Here is a 6,367-nt window from a genome sequence, read left to right as displayed (position 1 = left end):
AAAATGACAGAAAATCAAGCTTTTGCTCCAGTAAAAAAAGCAGTCTTGATTACTGCAGGCTTCTAAAAAGAATCCAGGGCATGAGCAAGAGCTGAAAGTTCAACGTTTTTGGAAGCCCTCTACAAATTCCATGAGAAAGTTGCCAGATTTTCTCACACATGAAGTGTAAAAGCAAAATACTGACATTATTAAACAAGACAACCTCTTAGCATGGAAGCTCTGTGGGGATGAGCAGTGGGCAGTCAGACTCCTCAGTCATGGGCAAGGAGCTGTTAATCTTTCTCAACAATTGCAGTTTCTATAGCTAAAGGGAAGCAAAAGAAAATTTCCACAGAAATCCACAAGTTCCTACACCCTCTGAGTAGCCCTCCAAGGAGCTTTTGCCCTGTGACAACAGTGCACCTGGAGTTTTGACAGCCATGGGGCATGGCATGGCAATTCTGTCCCAAACCAGAATATTTAGGGATATTATTTATCAATCTGATGTGCTGGTGTCTGTACCACAGCTTGTCTTGGTATCAGAGGATGAAGGTAAACATTGAATTAATCCATTTGAACTGGGTTTTTTGTTTGTTTTTTTTTTTATTGTGATAAATGTAATGTATAAATTAGGAAAAATACCAAGGTCCTGCTATGTTTACAAGCAGGTTATTTCCTGGTGGGTTCCTATCCCACAAAGTGTCTCACTTGCTTTTTCCTCATTAAATGATCTCTGATATAATAATTACCTGAGCCCTGGGCCATGTTCACCAGTGCACCCGAGGCCACTGCAATTACACTGAAATAAAGCTGGAGTGGCCTTGATCAGTCAGATGCAAATTTGATGACTGTTCTAATTACTGTATTTGGGAGCCCTTAATGAAAGGAGAGTGTGGGTGTGGATGTGTGAGAGAAGGAAAGATGCCTCCTTTGGGATGCTACACAATGGGAAAGTGCTAGCTATATTAAATATTTATAGAACAATTAGTATTCAGCTCCTCCCACAAGTTCAGATGTGAGTCCAGATCCAAAGTTTCCCTAATGGGTGTATTTAGCCTTTTGTTCAAGACTTATCCTGCTTGTGACATAACTGTGCACAGCCCTGCCTGTGTTTTCCTGTTGCCTGTGTTGTGTGAAGCTGGAGCTGACCCAGAGAAGTCCATGAGAAGATTCCAAGCTGACTGTGGAGTGGGACCTAATTAAATTAATTGTCTATGTCAAATACCTTTATCAATGAAATATGAAATAATATTAAATAACCCCAAAATATTTCCACAAACCCTTGAATTTGTGAAAAACATTTTAAAGAGGAATCTTTCAGTATTTGCCTCTACAAATCAGTTTGTAGTTCCTTTAATAATACAAATACCACTCAAGTTGGCAAAATTGTTCAAATTCTTAAACTAACAAGTTTATTTTAAATGGTTTTCATGAACTCACAGACAATAAAATGGTCAGTAATACTTCCAAAATGCTGAATTCACAGCACCGCATTGCACAGCCACATCTGAAATGAATCCTCATAGCAGGAAATCTGAAAAATTAGGTATCCAGTTTAAAAGAAGCATATAAATGAGAAGGCATCTACTATTAAACTCCCTTATAGTAGCTCTCCACATGGATTCTGAAGGAAATTTGAGCTGAGCTGAGCTTTGATGCTCTGTTTTCAGAGCATTAAAGTGAGGTAAGATAAAATCCTGCCCTTTTAGTGCTACAACAGACTGTCTTGCCAGTCACAAGGAGAAAAACTTTCAAGAACATGAACTGGTTTGCAGGGAAGTGGAGCACTGAGATGAAACCAGGGCTCCTCCCAACACAGCACAGGTCACCCACGGCACTGAGCAAATGCCCAGCGCTGTCTGAGCTGCTGGAACAGATCCTCTGATGTTGATATCTGACTACATCAGACAGGTCAGAAGCCAGGAGACAGAATGGAAAAGGACAGATCATGGAAAATACCCCAAGACATCTTCACATGTGTTTGAGGTCTAGCAGGCTTGCACAGCCAACTTATTTATTGACTTCAAATTGTGATAGCATTCCAGAAGGTTATCACTGAATGAAAAAGCAATCTCAGACTGTGAAGGAAACTTTCATCTTTATCTGAACATTTCCCTGGTCACATATTTATTTACCATGAATAATTTACCAAAGTTAACAGCTCATCACAGATGTTTGGTGTTTCCAAAGCCACAGCCCTCAACTGTGGCCCACATTGAAAAATGGGAATCTGCAGCTGCAAGGGTAAAATTGACAAGTTCAGTTTAAACTATAAAGGCATTTCTCTCACAATAACTGTTACAGCATCAGTGTACAGAGTCGAGCCCCACAGCCACTGCTGGCTCAGTAACACACAGAAATACAACAGCAAAACCAGTCCTGATCCATCATTTTTAAGGAAGGGAATGCATCCTTCCACTCATTAGTTTCCACTGTTTAATACACTACATGTTAAACTCTGTCCACTTCAAAAGCAGGAACAATGAGCTCCTTCCTTTGCATAGTGCTGACAAGTAATTTGATTCATATATTCATTTGGAATTGCTGACTGAGTAGTTTAAGCAGCCTCCCAAATCTCTCCCTTTTCATTTCTTCTCATGCTTAAGTTTAGTGCTCTCAACATCTGAACAAAATGCTTCTATCTACAAGCTTCACTTTACAAATGATATAATCACCTGAAGAGCAGCTAAAAGATACCAAAACATCTAAAACCAAAAGCATAAGGGATATTTTCCAAAGCCTGCCAGTAAACAAAACTTTATAAAACCAAATTGTGAAGGTATTTGTGTTTAATACCCCAGGGAAAAAAGGAGGGTGGGATGGAATGTTTTCTGCAGCTGAAGTTCAGGCAGAAGTTAAAAAGACAGTTCACCTCAGATCACTATAAATAGAGGCTTCCAAGCAAAGACCTATGCAAAGCAAATTTGGACACCAAAATGTACAAAATGTACTGAGGAAAGAACTGATTTAGTAGTAGACCTGCAAAGAGGAAAAGCTGGAGACACTGGTTCGCTTGGCGGGGCTTCCTGGGAACAGCCAGGGAGCCATTTCTCTCCAGTGGCTGCTGGAGTGACACAGATTTCCTAACAGCACCAAGAACCAATAATGCAGCTCTGGCTTTGTTCCTTCCTAGCCACAGTCCCTGAGTTTGGGAAGTGTTGCTGAGGGGCCTGGCAATCCTGAGGATGGGCAGCCAGCAGAGAAGGGAGGTTCCCACACGCTTGGCAAGAGCAGAATGACCAGATACAGAATTGTCTTTGAAAAGAGAAGGGTGGGTTAGTTCTCCCCTGCTCCCCTGCAGAATATTTCTGTACAAGGACTAATTAAACCAAGCCAAAATACTACTTTTCAGAATATGGGAGCCCTCCATCCAACCTCTTGTGTCCCATCTCCAGGTGATCCCCCTTTGGGGTAAGGGATGGATTTTACTATCATGAGATATTGTGATGAAGTATATAAGAACTTTAAATTACTGTGCAATGGATGCAGTATGAGAATTTTAGGCACCGAATTACTTCATTTCCAGTTTATATTTTTTTCTTCCCTTAGAAGGTAGGCAGGTTCTCTGTTCTCTTAGGAAATACAAAGCATGGCTAAATGTTGGAAGATGGTGAGAGTACCTTTTTTTCAGATAAGTAGAACTCAGCTTGGAGCCTGATGTGCCCTTTGACTGTTACTTTTTCATGTCTGGACATACAAGTTAGTCCCAAAGAACCTCTGGGCATTAAACTGCCATTTTTGGTCTTAGTGTGGACTTGTGTGCAGACACTGGAACTTCTTTCCAGGACAACTGTGAGCTGTGAACATGCCTTTGAGGAGAGTCCTACCAGCCAGGAATACAGCAAAATGTGGTGGAGAGACCATATTCCACCTTAAAAGGAATCCTGCTGGCAGGCCATAGCATATGAAATCAGAAGAACTTACAAAAAAAAAAAATTGCAACTGTCATGTCTCTGGCCCATCTGCTTTGCCCATCGTGATGAACAATTTATCCATGATCTTGCCTTACTCATATCCCTGGAAAAATCGCTGCTCTGTGCAGAGTGATCAGTTTCTCTTTCAAGTTTCAGCATGAGGTGCAAGGCTGTAAGCAGCAATATTGGGTACTCTGACTCATTCCCTTGGAAGGCTATTTTTATGATTGTTCATGGAACTATATCTTAAAGCTCTCAGTTCAGTTCTTAAATCACTTTCACAGCTTTCTGCTGAGCCGTCTCAGCGCTATGGTTCTTCCCTCTGAGGTTACAACCTCTCCGAGGACTGAAACTGCCATCCCTCACTGCAGCCTGTGAAGCCAAACTATTGGCTGAGGAACTCCTTCCTTTTCCTCGCCTCAATAAGTGGCTACAAGTCAGTGCCGTTTAAAATTTAATCAGTCTTTTCCTAACGGGACATAGTTCTTGGATTTTAACCCATCTTCTACACAAACCACTAAATTCAGCCACACTAACTGCCTCCTGACAGAACCTTTATCTCAAGAACCTCTTAATGAGCTCTCATTAGCACAAATTGGCCCTGAATATCTCACCACTTCCTATCTCCTGCTTTCTCTGCAATCCATTAGCATCTGTTAGCAGCCTCGTTTGAACAATTAAACTTTACGATTTCTAGAAACACACAAGAAACACCAGGTTCTACTCTTAGGTCTCTGTCTTTGAGAGACCTGTCTTCACACAATCCAGCTTAACAGAGCCCAAATTCTACCTGCGCTTCCCTGTCCTCAGAGAAAGATTTAACACAGGTTGTTGATATCACTGGTAAGTCTGCCAGTCTCCGGATCACTCTCTTGGAGGTCCCCTGGAAAAGCACTAAAACTCAATGTCTGATGTTAAACAGGAAGAATCTACATCCTTTCCTCACAGCCCAGGGTCACGTTTCTCTGGCTGATCTCTGCACACAACTTTGCCTTCTCCTCAGAGTTGATTTGCCACCGCTTTTTGTTGTCCTTGTTTATGTCCACTTTGGATGGCTCAAACTGCCCTAAGCAGCTGGATTTTCTCATCCACGAGCCTGATAACAGGTTCTTACTTAACTGTGTTTCAACCACCAGCAGGCAAACTCAAACTCTAAGTCATGACAATGGGTCCTGAAAGTGCTCGTGGATTAAAGGCCAGAGGGGCCCTGGAAGATGCTGATCCCTTACAGAGGATATGGACTCTGTCCCTACTGAAATCAGCCCCAGCATTGTGTGGTGTCATGTGAACTGTTTTCCCTGCACTTGTCTGCTGACTGTGTTTAAAGTCCCCTGAGAACAAACAGATCAGAGATTTTACAGCTGCACAGAGCTTGTGCCTGAACATTAATGGCTATATTGGCAAGCAGATGGAAGCTGGTCTTACTCTTTCCTAAAGATGTACAGTCTTTTCTTGTGACATTTTGATAGAACAGCAGATTCTCACTCCATGTTATATTCCAGACATGCAGCTGAGAGACAATTAATGTCTGTGAAAGTGAAAATACTGCACCTTTATTCCTTATAAAAGTCTTTACTGTGTCACATCTTGTAGGATTACATCCAGAACAGGGAAACGGTGGCTCCATTCAGGTCTATTGCAAAACTCCCAGGGATAAAAGCGTCTCATTCATAAAGCTGTAAGCACACCTTACTATTTTTTGTAACTTTAATTAATGAAATGCTCTCAGGACTAGCCAGTGAGAGCAAAATTTCAACTTCAGCCTTCATCTGACCAAAAGTCTCCATTTTGCTGACACAAGTGTGAAGGGTTTTCTAATATCACACAGCAGAAACAGCCTGCTCCTTTCTCAGTGTAGGCTGCCATATTATTCCTCACCAACTTGAAAACCATTATGGAAGTAGATCTTTATTTAATTGTGGTTGTTTGGGGGGTTTTTTCCCCTATACGTTAGTTTTTGGACATAATACTCATTTCCTTGCTCCCTTTCGTGCATTCCCCAAAATGGGTTTCACCTCAGGAGTGTCATGTTCAGTAAGGACTGAATCATCTGCTAAAAAATTGACCATAATGCTTTAAGTTCGTTCGTTTCTGCTGCTCTTCAATGCTTTTGCTAAGTTCAGCGAGAGGCTGGGGTTAGGAGATGGCAAATTCAGTCCAGATGCGAGGAAATGGCTTTGCGGGCTTTATGCCCCTTGCTGAAGCAGCTCGGACACTTGGAATCGCGAGTTTAAGAACGCAGCTCAGTTCTCCCCGGGGGTTGTGCAAACTCGGCTTAAGTCCTTTAAGTGCAGGCGCTGAAGAAGTTCCCCAAGGGCCGGACCAGCCGCAGGTTTTGCGCCCCGGCCGCGCTGCGGCAGCGCCGGGGGCGCTCCCGGGGCCGGGCAGGAGCAGCGCGGGGACCCCGCGGCGCTGGGAACTTGGGCGGGCGGCGTCGGGCTCGCTGCTCTTGCCAGCGCTGCCCCTGAAGCCAG

This window comes from Chamaea fasciata, unplaced genomic scaffold (genome assembly GCF_029207755.1).
Source record: "Chamaea fasciata isolate MVZ Bird 193981 ecotype frontalis unplaced genomic scaffold, bChaFas1.0.hap1 SCAF_18, whole genome shotgun sequence".
NCBI lineage: Eukaryota > Metazoa > Chordata > Aves > Passeriformes > Sylviidae > Chamaea > Chamaea fasciata.
The sequence above is the reverse complement of the archived record's forward strand: the minus strand, read 5'-3'. Positions refer to the sequence as shown.